Raw genomic sequence first — 15895 nt, 5'->3', positions numbered from 1 at the left:
GGGCAAGGCCCTGAGGACTGCCTTTGTTTGCAGTCACATGACCAGAATTATCTGATTTTGCCCTTGAAAGACTCCAACCTATAACTTGTGTGCACTATCTAAACGGCAAACACCAGGTCTCTGTGAAAAGGGGACAGGTTATCTTAAGCAAAAGATTAATTTTTTCTGACAGTATCTTATCCCCACTACACTCTGCTTTCATGCTTTACCAAGAAAGATCTACCATTTAGCCTCATTTTCTTAGCAATGCCAGATGCTTCACATATATTCAAAGCTCAGGAAAGACGATTAGATGAGGGTTAGCAGAGCTGCTACATGAAACAGATTGCAGAACCTATTCAGTTCATCCAATATGTCTATTGATAAGAGCACATACTGGGTATTCCTGATCCCTAAAGTACAGAATCGAGAGTCATATGGGAACTTTGGTATTGAGTTAGTAAATGAAAGCCATTTAACCTCCTACCAACAGCAGAATACAGCAGGGTATGTCGAAGGAAGAGGTGGTGTAGTTTACCCACTTCGTGAAAATGTGGCTCCGGAGGTCTTCTAACATATTAAGCACAGTAAGATCACACATAATAAACATACTGTTCTTGATTTATATGGTCACCGATTTATGTAATTTATCTGGTATCACTGATCCTCCCTTTATCTCTTCTGACTCTTTGGACCTTTGTTTTGCCTCTCTCATAGTACTTCATCTTTGTTACTGGATAGGAATAGATCCAACAAGGTTTCCTCTAGCAGCTGCTGATGTAAACACTGTATTTTGTTGCATGTCACTGCTCATATGTGACGTTGCTTCCTTTAGCCCACAGGTTTACTTGTTTGCAATAAAATGCTGAAGAATGACAAAAAGCAGGGCTGAAAGAGAGCCAGCCAACTTCTGTCTCACAGCAGGATCAACCACACAAATGTTAACTCTGGGAAATGGCTTTCTAACCAGTGCTTATAAGTCTCCTTTCTGGAAACTCCATGAGTTAAAAGGCAATTTATTCCAAAGTCTTACTACTGTAACTACAAGAAGGGTATTTCTAAGTTCCACTGCTGCAAAGTTAAACACACTATTTCTTGTCCTATTTACAATACTAAAGGAAAAGAGGTCCTCCATTCCTCAGTGCAACTACCTTTCATGTGTATAAAATTCATTAGAGCTGTTCTTATTCTTGTCCTTTTCTAGATTAAAAATTTATCTGAGCCTTTACTGTTCTGTCACTTTTTAGGGAATGGTTTATCACACACTGACCTCTGGAGTATAGAAAACTAAGTGTGAAATTATGTGTGCATAGGAACGCACATTAATGCATGCAAAAGTAAAAGGTACCAAAGAGACAGTGTCTGTCTTAGGAAATGAGTCACATATACACAGGAATAGGGAAACAAGGGGTACTGCTTCAACTAAGTGTAATAATAAGGTTAAATAGTGTTTCAATATCCTTTTTTCTTAGACTACTTTTTCCTTGGAATTTGTATCATCATTTATGAAAGACTAAACAGAAAAGGGAAGCTAGAACAAGCTTTCAGGTATGTAATACATGAAAAATATAGAAATAGAGAAAAAATTTGGGGGGATAAGGAGGAGTAAGCGTTTGGGAGTGATAAAAGCCTGGAAAACCTATGAGCATTTAGACTAAGGGAACAAAGGGGTGGAGAGATTTCCCAAATTCTTATGAAGACATTAAGTGTGTATGAACATATTTCATCATACATTTCACCATTTCACTTCACATAGTAATGAAAGATTTTTTCAACATGATAAGCTGTGTTTTATCTTTTTCCACTGTAACCCGTTACATTCATGCCAGTGCTCATTTTAATCCTCAACTGTACAAACTTTAAAAAGTCTGCCAACAAATTAATTTGTACTTTATTTTTACAAGGTGGAATGCCAAACACAGTGTTGAAGCTGTCTGTATTGGAGCAAATATCATAAAAAGTGCTAAGGAAGTGCAGTTGAAATGCAAGGCAATAAAACAAAACAACTATAGAAAGGAAACAAGTCAACAACTGGTGATTTCAAAATGAAAGCAAACTAGCGTGTAGGAAGGAGCCATCAGATTATTAAAAGAAATTGCAGGAGAAATAGGTTTGGAGATGTCAACATTTGTGCAATTTTTTATTTTTTATTTTTGGAAAATGCAAAGCTGCTTAGAGATAAAATTCTGTCTCTTACAGAAAGCAAGTACAGTATCTCTCTTTTACTTACACAAGGCTTGAATTTAATCTCATATAAATGCTTTCTATTATGCACTGAAAAGGCTAATACATGTGTTCTGTTCCTATTCCATTTCCTATTTATCTTTTCTCTTCCCACCTTTCTATCCTTTCAATAGTAGCATTATCCCCTTTGAGGAAATGAGTGTCCTGTGAGCCTAAGTGCAAGAGCAAGCTAGGACCCAGTCAGCCCTCATTCCCTGGGGGAATAGTAGAACTGGTGTTCCTCCAAAACCACATCAGTTACTGAAGCCAAATCAGACCAGCAGCAACCCTCCGTGTTCAAGTCCTGTAGACAGATAAGGCTCATACTGCAAGACCTTGGGTATCAACATAATGGAGAGGTGCAGCAAGCTATGGCAACTGGCTGGGGAGAAGCCCAGTTTCAGATCAGATTGGCTCCTTCACTTTGCTGAGACCTGGCAAGAGAAAGCCCCCAGGGAGATGAATGGGAAATAAAAAAGCCTCTTCCATCACTATGTTCTAGTGTAGGAAAGGACCAAGTGGAAGGATGACATTTAATGAAGGCGAGTGAGGGCTGCAACAAGTGCGAAATGGTGGTCCAGGCTAGGGAAATGGTGCCATCCTCTGGCTGGGTGTGAATGCCTGTGCTTCAAGGAGGGAGGGCAGTGGGGTGGTGTAGGTTCCTTACTGTTCTGGGCAACTGTCCCCTAGCCTGAAGCAGAGCAGAGGCCTCTAGAGACTTGGAAGATGTGGTCACAGGCTGTCAGGCTTTAAGCTGAAGCACAAAAATCTCCCAGGAATCTCCCTGCAAGTTTCAGAAGCAGAGAAAACAGGGGAGGTGGAAGCAGAGGTGTACCAGCATTGCTCCTTGGGTGCTCAGACAGCCTGAGCACCCACTTTGGTCAGGAGGTGCTTTCCCACAGGGCAGTGCAGGCCACCCATGCAGGCTCTGAACTGAGTGACAAGGGAAATCTCCTCCCCAGTTCACCCAGCTGACTGCTACAGTATTGCCTGGCTGCTAGAAGCAAATGAAATTGCTTGTTTACTAAAACATTTGCTTTCATTGTAACCATAGTTTAATACTTGATAGAGACCATCACTTTATTCCTTGCAAGATGTACCTTTTCTGGTAGCTGCCATCTGAGAACTGAATTAGATTTTTCAAATCAGTATTGTATGCAAAAGATACATAAAACTACATAAAAGTAATTTTAAAATAAATGCAAAGACATGCACAGGCTGTGCAAAAATATTTAAGGTATTAAACAGAAGGTATAACTTAATTATTAACCAAATTTTAATAAAAAAACTGTGAAAATAATTTCCAAATAAGTTTTCTGGATATCTCTTTTTTGACCTTTCAATATCCTGTGTCGCAATTACTATTCAGCCAATTGCAGCACAAACAACTGAATTGATTTTTTGCCTTTTTAGTTGAAATGCCATAATACATGCATGAGAGCCTGAGTTTCAGTGAGTGCATTTCCAGATCATCATCAGCAATTAATTGGAAAATCTAACTGTAAGAAACAGACTTTCATTAAAAAAAAATCTGAAATCATGACAGAGAATGTACATATAATTCCATCTACATGCAGTATACTTAGAATCCCTATAGGATATTTCTACTATACTTTAATATATATTACTGTAATAATTATTTTCAATATTCTATGTGGCAACTGGTCTCAGTCTTTTCTAGTTTCCATCAGTGCAAGTCAGACTAGGGTATCATACTTGCCCGAAACTTGCTATGGTAAGAAAATAATATAATCAGTTGTAAGTAAAAACAGCAAAATATTTTACATTTGTTGTTCTCCTTCATCTTCCATAAATGCTGCTTTACTGCAACTTAACTGCTAACTAAAGAATAATACAAGATTACAGCTTGTGGTTACTAATTGTTGGTCTTGTTTATACTTTCCCAAGTTAGTCTGAAATAAATTTTAATGGATCTGATTTGAATTTTATTTATTGTAAAATAAACCTCCTACAGTCACCTATTGGAATGAAATTGTCCCTAATTTACACCGGTGTAGCTAGTAACAGTACATACGCAGTAATAACTGTCCATTGCTGAGTTAGTTTCAGTTTAAATTTGCTGTGTACTGGTAATGTAGCACTGCTTCCCTTACATCACCCTAATATGAAAAATAGCATTTCTATAAAATATGTGACTATTTAGCTAGTAGCAAAGCTATATTCACTGCAGAAAATACATACACTAAGTCTATTTTTTCTTCAGAAAAAAGAAAACCTGGCTTGAAATTAACTTCTTTGCACACAATGGAACATAAATTCATAATCTCATTTTAAAAAGGGGCATCTTGACTTAAAATGGTGTTTTGCATAGGCAAGATGCAGTGGCATTTGTATTTTTTCGGGGTCATCAATACCGAGCACAAATTACACACCAAAACAAGTGGTATGATCCTACTCCTCTGGGAGCTAAATGCTCCCCAGTTTCTATGGAAAAGGATTGGCCTCTGAGGAGGCTATTACAGTCTCAGACAGAAATTGCTTAGCCTGTTGCACCAAATAGAGTCAGACTGCACCTCTAATGCTGCTTTAGTAGACTAGTTCCATGTGTTGATTAAACCACACCAGAAGACAGGTACTATTTTCTGAGATGCGGTGATGGTTGCAGTGTCCAAGTTCGAACTGGAATTGCATTAGAAAAAGAGTAATCTTGCTGTAGAGCCATGTAGTAAAACAGAACATGCAATGCATGAATTCATTGAATCCCAAGAGTGATCATCTGCCTGAAATCCTTTTCTAGATAAGCATGCTCACAAATGGTAAAAAAAAAAAACAAGCAACCTCTTAAGCAGCAGCTGTTATTACTGCTGAATAAAAATTCACATTATTTCTCAACAGGCAATATACCCACCAGGCAAAAAAATAATAGTATGCTAATGATATAGCATGCTAATGACAGATTAGAGAGGCTTGGTTAAAGTCCTACTACAGTTTTGTTAAGCTCTTGGGTGCATATTACATGACATTACTATCTAATACTACAGAATAAAAATTTCTTTCTCTTGCTTATTTTTTTAATTTTAATTTTTATTTTAATTTTTTTTTCCTTTAATAGAAGAGGTTCAGATTTCCCTTCCTGGGTTAACTTCCAAGCCCTATGAAAAGTAAATAACCTGAATATTTGTATGATCCACAGCTAGAGATAGGATAAATACTGTGCAACAGCAAAGTAGCTAAGACATTATTAAATACTCTAAAATGCAAACTGTAAATGTTGGGTTAATACTGCACTTTGAGGAATTTAACAGAAGCCACGTTTAAGTAACTGTTGGCATTTCTATTCTTAATACTGTCATTCTCCAGAATCACAGTATTTTGCCTGGTAAAGCCTTTCAATACATGCCTGTTTATTCTTTGTTTCACAAAAGACTCATCAGCCAGTTTGGTTTGGTTTTCTGTTTGCCACTAGCAGAGATACCTTTGTAAGCAGCTTTCTGGTGAAAGTCACTGGGAGCAGCTCAGCAAGTCCCTGAAGAGGGGGGAGAATGCTCTGTAGCCGGAGGTAAAGCCCACTACTCTCTCAGGCTCTTTTAAATCCATCGTAAGTAATTACTCACTCCCATTAATTAATAAATTGAAAACTTTACAGATGAATAAAGCGCAGGTATTCAGAAGAATTCTTCAAAGCTAAATGGTAAAAGCGAAATTTACTAATATAAATCCACAAGGTACTCTGAGGTATCCCTTTTAAAAACAGAGATTCCGCCCTCCCCAAAAAACCCCAAACCAAAACCACAAACAACAAAAAAAACCTCAAACCATCCTAAAAGGACATATCTATTTCTTACAAGTCCAATTTGTTTCAGGCTTTTCTTTGGTGCTGGTCTCTGTTTAATTAATTAATTGTACTGTTTGCACATCTTGAATGCTCTGTTTTAATGTCTCACTCCCTTTTGTGGATTGATCTGCTGTGAGATTTTAATGAGAGTCATTTCTCATGTTTTCATGCAAAATTACTATGTGGAGGAGAAAGTGATAATAACTCAGTCTTCCCTTAATTACACATCTAATTATTCTTAGAAGTTTATTTCTAATTGTGTCTGCCAGCAGGCTTTCTTTCAGTTATCAGAGCCAGATTGGGAATGGAGCTTAAATTAATTGCTTTCCGTAAACAATCATATTTTAAAACAAAAAAATTATTAATATTTTTTACTTCAAAATACTCTCTTCTCTGATAGTCATTCTTATAGACAAAAATCTTTGAGAACTATATAAAAGGTTTGCCCTTCGATAATAACAATACGTAAGAAAGCAAATGTTCCCAGAGGACAAAAAAAAACTTCATTAAGACAAAAACTATTTATGGTCAAAGGGTCTTTTTTTTTCCTAATGGTAATCAGGTCCTTTAGGTTAAAGGTCTTTAAATAGGAAGCCTTACCTCTAGAGGCACAGCAGTGACATTAGTCAAAGAGAATAAGTATTTTTTCAAGGGTTAAAGGGAAAGAAATATCTATTTTTGATGCTGTTAGATCCCCATTTGCGAGCTAGGAAACCCCTCTTTTTTACCACAGTATTTCTACAGTGATGCAGGACTCATTTGAAATGTAAGCTGCCCAAAGATTTCAGTTCAGGAAATCATGTTTTCAGGGAAAACATGTTCAACAAAAATCATCTTTAGAAAACACAATCCTATACATATTATTGCATTTATCACATGGAATACCATTGTTTTAACCAGGGTAATTGATCCAGAAGTAATTGTAAGATGACAGAAAGAGGTTTAGACACACATACTTAACTATGCACAGATGACAGATAAACACATCCTCTTCCAATAGCATATAAATGTATACGATAGTTGCTTATATTCAGGATTAAGTCAGAGTGAGATTCAGATCTTGATTGTGGAATGCAATAATATTCCTTATAGGTAGTGGATTTGTAACCTGACAGACAGAAAATGACAATGTGCAATACTACGCTTAAAATTTTAGAAATACAGTTTACTTTTATATCAAACTCATTTTTCCTTTGACACCATTCCCGTGTGAGCCCCTGCTCCCTTACCAAAATGGATGCTGAAGTGAAACCCACGAGACTTACCTGTTTGCCTTACAGGAGACGAAGAAGTTTAAAGCATCAAAGTTCTCTTGACAATCAGCCACTACCATTTAGCTTACAGGGAAATAATTACATTCTTCCAACTTTTAGCTTTCTCAGTAAGTGAAAGCTGGTGATGGATGCCAGCAGCCTTGTTAAAATATCACTGTAATCCATTCAGGCTCTGGAGATTGCTTAGAAAACCAAGTCATAAACATGCCATGTCTATAGTTCACAAGCAGCTCAGCATTTTCAAAGCATGTACACGTCTTCCTTTTCCAACACTGTACTTTACAGAGCACTCTATCTATCTTGATTTGAGTAGAAAGAACACAGTTGTGGAAAGTAAATTCTGTGTGAAAAAAGGTTTTACATGCTTCAGCTTTCTCACATCAAATAGTTATGATTTAGGAAAGGAGACAGCCCTTAGATTTTTTTTTTTTTTTTTGGTTGTTGTCCTTTCCTCTTTAAAAAAAAAAGGGGGGGGGGGGGGGGAGAAGAGAGAAAAAAGGCAGCTTCAAATAGAGAAGCAAGAAGCAAAGAAGAGGATATAGCAGCCCAAGAAGCAGCAGGCAAGGACAGGCGTCTTGTGATTGCTTTGAGTTAATACTCCTTAGGGGGAGATGAAAAAAGCACAAATACAGCAAAATCTGTCTCACAGAGTAAAAATCTGTTGTATAAGCCAGTCTCTGCAAAGTAAAGCAGCATGTGCATTTACTCCATTAATTTCTACTGTGACAGAGTGCAAAAGAAATTAGAAGTCTTCTGTTTATTAGAGGCAAACAGGTAGGAAGAGGAAAAGAAAATTCAGTATGTGTAACTACTGTAATTGTTTCTGCTCCCCTGAGAAACTTATCAGATAGCTCCAAAATCTACCAGAGATGTGTATGTGAAAGCAGCATTTATCAGTATCACAGGACATTTTATTGTTATCAATACTGTCTGGAGTACATGTGGAGAACGAACATTTAGTAACGCCACATCTCCTAAATACAAATAAATGCATTTGTGACTGCTTTTTCTGTAGCCTAAACACACCAGGTCTTTGGACGTTCTGGAAAATATGGCTATGAAGGCTGTCACAAAAATCATAACTGATGAACACTTTGGAATAACTGTCACAATTATTGGCATCAAGCAATGGGAACTTCAGCCTAAAAACCCTAATTTAAATCCCACTGAGGCCCACAAAAATAGATTTTGAGAGTCTGTGGATAAGGACCTTTTCCAGCTGGCTCCTGTGTCCCTGGGCATCACTATACAGCTAGACCACAAATTCACCAAAAACATCTTGAAAGGAGCTGTTTGAAACCCTGCTGTGACCTGAAGATCTCCTGCATGTAACGGTGCCATGTTAGGTCTGAATTTGCTCAGATAACATATGCAGCACAAACACATGCCTGTTCCCTTCAGGGCCAAAAAGAAAACATTCCATTTATTTATATGATGAGCCCAGTCACCGACCAAAACACCACTGAGCCAAATGCTATTCAAGCATTAAACAAAGAAACTCTGCATCTGCATGAATTTACAGTCCAGCTGTCACCTTTCATGCTTTACACGCACACTGTCTACCTGCAGTGGCACCAAATCTTGCAGAAAACAGAGTTTCTGAATTTAAGCTTTCTAGTTATTAATGCTGCCATACTTTGCATTGTTTTTTCCCCTTAGAAGAGCTTAATCTAGCCCTTTGCAATCAGTGAAAATATCACATTTTGGAAAAAAGAAAAAAAAAGAAAAAAGAAATCAACCCCTATTTCCATTACCCCATATTTTACAAAGGCTGTAGTCAACGTGCATCCATGTGATATGCTGAAAATATGAAAAATGGGGCTTAAAAAATGGCCATGTTTTCCATTCAAGCTCTGAGGAACTGCACATGCCAGATACAGCAAATCCCACATCCTTGGCACAGAAAAAAATCATTGATAGCTCAGGACTTTGTTTGAAAATGCTGTAGCGCTAAGTTTAGTTTGCATATTCCTTTCCTTGCCATATTCACAGTTCTGTATTTTGCTGCAACCCAGTATCCTAAGCTTATATGTGCATGGAAAAACAGCTGCCCTTTGATAAAGCTTTGGTTGCTGCTACTATAGAGGAAGCATTTGCTCATATGACCCCATGCATTAGATATGCTGGCAACTCCCTTTCTATATATGATGCCTGGGTGGAAGATAAATGCTCTTTCTGGATGCTCAACAACCCCACTGCCCCTGGAAAAGACAAAGATAGGAAGAGTAGGAACACCATTTTCTGAGCATCGTGGAGGAAATCCCATCCCACCGAGTCCAGCAACTTTCAGTGACTTCTTGAGTTGTATCTACTCCACTCAGACCCTTCTAGATTCCCAAGAAAATTCCCTTCTTCCTTACAACTCTGCAATTTGGCTGGGTGTTTGCTCCTTTCAGGAGTCTTCCCACTAGCACAGGACTGCTTTACATGCAAGCCTCTGACAGAGCATCACATGCAGTACCCCCGCAATAAAAAAAGCAGTAAAGCACCATCTATCACAGAATGTGTAAACAAACAGCAACACAAAAAGAAATCACCACTGCCACTGATGCAGCATATAGTGTTCTCTGCACACTAGCATGTATTTCCTACTATGGTAGATTGATACCACAGATGGAAGGTCACCCTCAGCAACGTCACTGCAACACTCTGGTGTTATATGGCAGAAATCTCAATGCCCATCCTGTTCTCAACTCATATTTGACTCCTAAAACCACTTCTCATGCATTCAGTCTTTTTAGCATGCCCAGGGTTCCCATTTTGGGTTCCCAGGTTAGGAATGAGGTCTGATGTTGAACGAACTTTTCAAAGGCTGAACCACTTTAACGTTGGAGAGTAGGAGAAAAAAAGATAGAGAAGATATCAGTAGCTTCTTTCAGAACAGAGGCCAGTGGCCATGAAATTTGTCACTATCTTGTTAAACATGAAGAATTTCAATGTTTTGACCCTACAAAATGTATCTGCCTCTAGAAATATTTTGAATGTCTGAATTACCCCTCTATCCATCAGGTCCAATAATTACTGTGTAAAAATGCTTGCCTTATGTTTTGTACAATATACTTTCCTCACTCAAAGGTACATTTTAGGAATAGAGGTCAATGTGTGTGTCTCACAAAGCCAGGATATTAATAACACTGGAGATCTATAGTTTTCCACGAGACATGGCATTTCAGCTACTGACTATAAAGAACTGAATTTGTTCCAAGGGTTGTTTTTGCATAGGAAGGTGACACTACCCTTGTAGAGGGCTTATGGGTATCTCCTGCTCATCCTGGGAGAATATGTGTGTCCTAGGAAGGACTCTGAGCATCTTCATCTTCTTTTGAAAGTCAGCAGGAACTCAGTGAGGGCATACAGCCCCTCAAAGAGCCAGGATCCTAGCAAGCATGACATAATGCTGTCTTGTGTCATTTGGATTTTCCTACATACTATTCTAGCATGAAAAAAGCCTTTGACGGACTGAGAGCTGTTCATTTTAGATAATATATGCATCTCCCTAAACACCAAAGGCCTCCAAATATACTTTTACTTTGTATCCTGCTCAGAGAATCCTCATCAAAGCAATTTTTTTATGCATGTTGGCAAGTTATTTTCAGTAAATAATATATCCTGCACAATTTCCTTGTTGAAATTTAATCAAATGACAAAATAGTTCCAAGACATAAAAGAAAATGCTAGAAAAAAAAAGTAACTACTAAAAGTTTGCACTTTTACTGCTCTGTCGAGGGTGCAGAGTCTTAATAAAAGAAACAATAAACCAGGAACACAGAGATGAACACAGAGACAAACACAGGTGGAAATTGGTGTCTTTAATGATTATGTTACTTTATTTCTAGCCAGAAACATAAATCCTGACACACTCTGTGCATATTCATATTCATAACTAGAATAAATTTATTTGTGCTTAAAGAACAAGCCTCTATACATAAGAATGAGAAAGTTGAGTCAGCATGCTTAAGACTCAGTTTTGATTAAGTTCAGTCACATTTTAAAATAACAGTTTGTGATCACTTTTACTTGTAGCAAGAAATTCAAGAATTGTGTTTAGTTTTCATTAAGCACAAACAGTTCCTTTATGTTAGATACAAAATCAGTTTCAATGCTGCAGAGTTGGACAGGCTGCCATTGGGCTATCTTGAAAAATTCCCCTAGAGCTTAAGTTCCCAGCAGAAGAGTAGAACATATCTAAAACATGCCAATGCACGTGTCAACAGGAATCGAAACTGACAAACAACTTTTATTTGTTGTCCTATGTTCAGTGATCAAATGCCCAAATATCTAAGCCAAGCTTGAGAAAGAGGCACCTTTTTTTCATGGTCTAAAAAGCGACAGAAATTCCTTTGTCAAAGGCAAATTTCTCTGATCATTCAGCTGCTTTAAGAGATGGTTACAACACATTTGTTGCATACTTTATGCATGTGATTAATGTGGGGATACTGCAACAACCTGTCAGGATAAATGGATATAATGCCATTTCTTTTGCCTCAGACTTTTATGAACAGCGCATCACACTCTGAAGTGAGTTCATGTTTAAAAACATAGTCTTATAGGATAATTCAGGTGGGAAGGGACCTCAGGAGGTCATCTTGTCAACCTCTGACCCGATTTTTCCTGCTTGCCATAAGCACCCGCCTTTATCTCAAGCATAACTCTAAGAACAGACTTTTCTTAGTGTATATGTCTTGAACAGATGTGACAGATGTTGCTGTTCTTTCTTTTAAATTTTTCTGTAATTTCAGACCTTCAAGAAAAGACATTATGAATGTATTATAATCATTCTCACTGTATGTTAGTCTGCAAGCTTGATAAGCCACAGATAAATAAATCAGAGATATTTTTCACCAGCTGCCGTTATGATACATGCATTGGATGGGAAGGCCTTTTTGGGGTTTGGGAGGAAAAAGATCACATATAAAAGATTCAGCCCAGTCATCCGTTCATTACAACATTCTCACTATAGAAAGCCTGTGAACACAGTTCTTCCCTGACCACTTTGAACAGGACATGCAGCAACATTTTTTTTAAACTCTGCTTAAACAAAAAAGAAAGTATGTTCGCATCTCATGTTATTCATTAGCTCAAAAGAACTATCACATATGTTCGCATCTCATGTTATTCCTTAACTCAAAAGAACCATCATATATCAATCAGACTACATATAAAGAGGAATATAATATCACAATCAATCTGCAGTCCTGTTTCTAATTAATATGGGTTAACCAGACGCAATGTGCAGTCTGTGTAAGAACACTCCTGTGACTGTCATATAAAAATAATCTGGAAAGGTTAAAAGGATTTCAGTCCAAAAAACTTATTATTTTTTCATCACAGCTCAATTTCTTTTCAATTTGCTGCTTTTGAAGGGAGAAGTTGACAGCCGTATTTGAAGGCCAGATACTTTTTTATTTGAAGTATCATCATTACAGATACACAAAACAGACGTATTTACTTCCCACAGAAAGACATTGTGATGCTTTAATTATAATTAGTAAAATGCTTTGCAATCCACAGATGGAAAACACTGTCTAAAGTCAAACAATTCTTATTCATAAGAAAGTTTTTGCTTTTCAGCCCACTTCTAGACTCCCGTTAAAGTTTTGCTTTTTCTTAGTCTTACAGAATCTTCTGCTGTTTGATCTTTAGTTTGTACTTTTATCCTCATCCTTGGAAGCAGATTACACTGGCTTCTGGCATAATGCTTTGTACATTTGTCCTATGAATATCAAAGAGCCCCACCATTTTTTGAAGTCATCAGGACACAAAATATCAATTTCATAAATGGTAGTATAATTCACATTGCAAAATAGTGTTTTTGTCATCTTAGTTCTTCATTCCTTAGCTGACAGTCCCCACTGAGAAGTAACATTGCTCTTCAGTCTAACTGATTTCTGCTTTAAAAAAAATCTCTTATTTTTCTGTTTATCAAAGAACAAAAAAACACAGAAGCTTGAGACAGGCAAGGAATAAATAAATAGCATTGTTACCCACACCTGTTCTGTACTCACACTTTGTCAAGAGAAACCATCCTGAATCTTCTGTCCTGAGGCATTAAAGCAAAGGTCACAATAACCTTTGCTTATGAAAGATCCTGTGGCTTTTCCCATAAGCTTCAGGTGACAACTGCAGAACCTTGGACAAAAACCAACTCAGGAAATTGCCTTCTAAGTACACCAAATAAGTTCTACATGTTCAACTAAGTAATGTATTTTTCTCCACTCTCCATCTTAAACTCCTGTTGCTGAGCAGCCTTTAGTAATACATTTTACACAAGAGCTTTTTCTAATTCCGAACACTGTTATGTAGCTACATTTCACAAAGTATTTTAACAACAAAATTCAAAGAAGATGTGAGGCTTTTCTATTTGACATCTTATGTTAAAGAAATAACTTCTTGTGCTAACACAATATTTTTCTAAACTCTGCACCTAACTTCACAGTTGGTAATTTCTTATTCCTTTTTATTTTTCTCTTACAAATGATGAAAAAAAAAGTATTCTTGAAGCTATCTTGTTAAAGTCTGATTATGAATTCTTAACATGAGGAAAGAAAAGATCTGTTTCTTTGTTTTTCACACAGCAGATCTAATGGGCAATATGTTCTTAGTTAATTATAGTAAACCTGAATTGTTTAGAGAAGGACAATGGTCAAAGGTTACTTTCAGATGCTCAAAAGTGCAAGTAGAACCCCTGAATTAGCTTATAATGTCATTGCAAGCCTGAAATTTATGGGAACATTAAAATGTTCTGTGAATATTATGGCTGAAGTTTTTAGAAAAACTTAACTCAGCAAAGCCACTAGAGAGCCACCAGTATGTCTGCTGTCCAGCAGCATTTTCATAGTTGAGCATTATTTGCCTCTCTCCATCAGCAGCCTCTGGGTAGTGACCCTTTCTGAGGAGGCCTCTCGTCTTGGCCAGCCCTGTTTCAGTAGCTTGCACAGACTAAGGCTTATTGTCAATGAAGGGCAGGTTGGCCACCTTAGTGCAGAAGGAGTGTCACACTACATCACTTTTAATAGACTTTATTTTGTGGACACAAGACTAGAACTGTTGGAAACCTCAAACAGTTCCATGAACATTGAATGTCTTTGTACTAAAAGATACATGTTTAAAGGCTACACATTTTTAAGAAACACCATTTCCACACCTCATTTCTGAGTTTCCCTGTGTCTTACAGTACATAATACCGAAAAAGATATTTATATTCTGTAAAGAAAATGTCATCTCCTGTGAAGACAAAGCCATTAAGGTACTTCTGGACTGCATAGGCTTATTTCCTTTTAACTGTGAACATTTTTGTCCACGGTTGGTTTTAGATAGTAATATTATCCTCTAAGTATTTCAAATGATATATCGAATACTTCTTTTATCAAACAGCTGCCATAAAATAGTCTTAAAATGGAAGATTAAGATTCAAAAAGTCAGTTGGTGACAGCGTTATAATTGCATATACAATCCTAAAACAGCCATGGGCATATGCAGTTTTGAATACCATTTTCCTAAATTATTTCCTCAATAAAGCATCTCCTTATGGTCTTAAAAATACGTGTGAAACTCAGCACCAAATAAAAACCAGGTAATATTTTCACAGATAAACTACAGGAAAGAGTACAAAGTTTGTCTATGCATTTTGAAATTCCAGCCTCTAATATGAGTAAGTGAGTTTGGGATTTTTTTTTGAGTATTCAAGTTTGGTTTTTTTTTCTTTAAAACTTTCATGCTCCTCTCACACTTTGTTTTTTGTTGGTTGCTTTTTAATGCAATATATTATACACATGCTCATGAAGATGAAAATAACCAACTAGCAATATTTTCACAAAAATATACTTTCTTTCATAGACTGTGAAATAGTTTAACAAGTATACTTACATACCAGGAACAATTACCTAGTTTTGCTATGTATTTCATCTATTACATTGTATTTGTCTTTCTAAACTCCTCATGTAAAAAATTCTCCCACCCTATTCTCATAAAATACAACAGCATTGCATGGACAATCATCAGTGAGTTATATTTCTGATTTAAACTGTTTCAAGCTGAACAAAATAAAGCAATTTCTGTTTAAAAATTAAAACAAAATCTGCTTAATAAATTATGATTTAATGGATATCCACAAAGGTTTTATAATGAAATCCAGATCAAGTCTTTATATTTTCAAATATGTGTATAACAAGTGACAGTGGAATTCACAACTAACCCCAAGAAAATACATATTTTTCCCATTTTTCTTTTGTTGACAGTTTTTTCAGCTTTGTCCTTCAGCAAGTTATTTAAAACTTCAACTATTTCTGCCCTCAGAATTTATTTATTCTTCACTTTCCTCAGTGAAATTATAGGGCTAATTTATATGCAGCAAACACATAAAAATTCCACAAGAATCTGCATAAATATTTTTCTATCTTTTTATATAATATCTCATCGTTACAGTACTTGATTTCTCCACAGTTTTAACAAAATACATGTTCTATACTTCTTAATAAATCATGAGAGAATACCTATTAGATAAGAAGCAAGAAAAAGTATGAAAACTTAAAAATGCTGCTATGGCTTTCCTAAGAAAATACAAAACCAAAACCAATCCATTCTATCAATGCAACAGCCTTGGAGCCCATATTATGCACAGCCC

The 15895-nt window shown here is 36.7% G+C and overlaps 1 protein-coding gene across 2 annotated transcripts in view; it reads right to left on the bottom strand.

The window, feature by feature from the left end:
• The window catches only part of TUNAR (TCL1 upstream neural differentiation-associated RNA), a 167843-nt gene that overhangs the window by 33145 nt on the left and 118803 nt on the right, over nt 1-15895 (bottom strand). The window contains exon 1 of one of the 2 annotated variants that reach the window (XM_057428395.1): nt 7264-7667. The exons of the other annotated variant lie outside the window; for it this stretch is intronic. The gene's annotated coding sequence lies outside the window, so the exon portion shown is untranslated. Of the gene's footprint in view, nt 1-7263; nt 7668-15895 lie in introns of those variants that run through there. 2 annotated transcript variants of the gene reach the window in all.

This window comes from Pezoporus wallicus, unplaced genomic scaffold, assembly GCF_028554395.1.
Source record: "Pezoporus wallicus isolate ANWC-B61680 ecotype Strahan unplaced genomic scaffold, APGP_CSIRO_Pwel_v1 contig_6936, whole genome shotgun sequence".
Taxonomy (NCBI): Eukaryota; Metazoa; Chordata; class Aves; order Psittaciformes; family Psittacidae; genus Pezoporus; species Pezoporus wallicus.
This window is presented reverse-complemented; position numbering and strand designations above follow the sequence as displayed.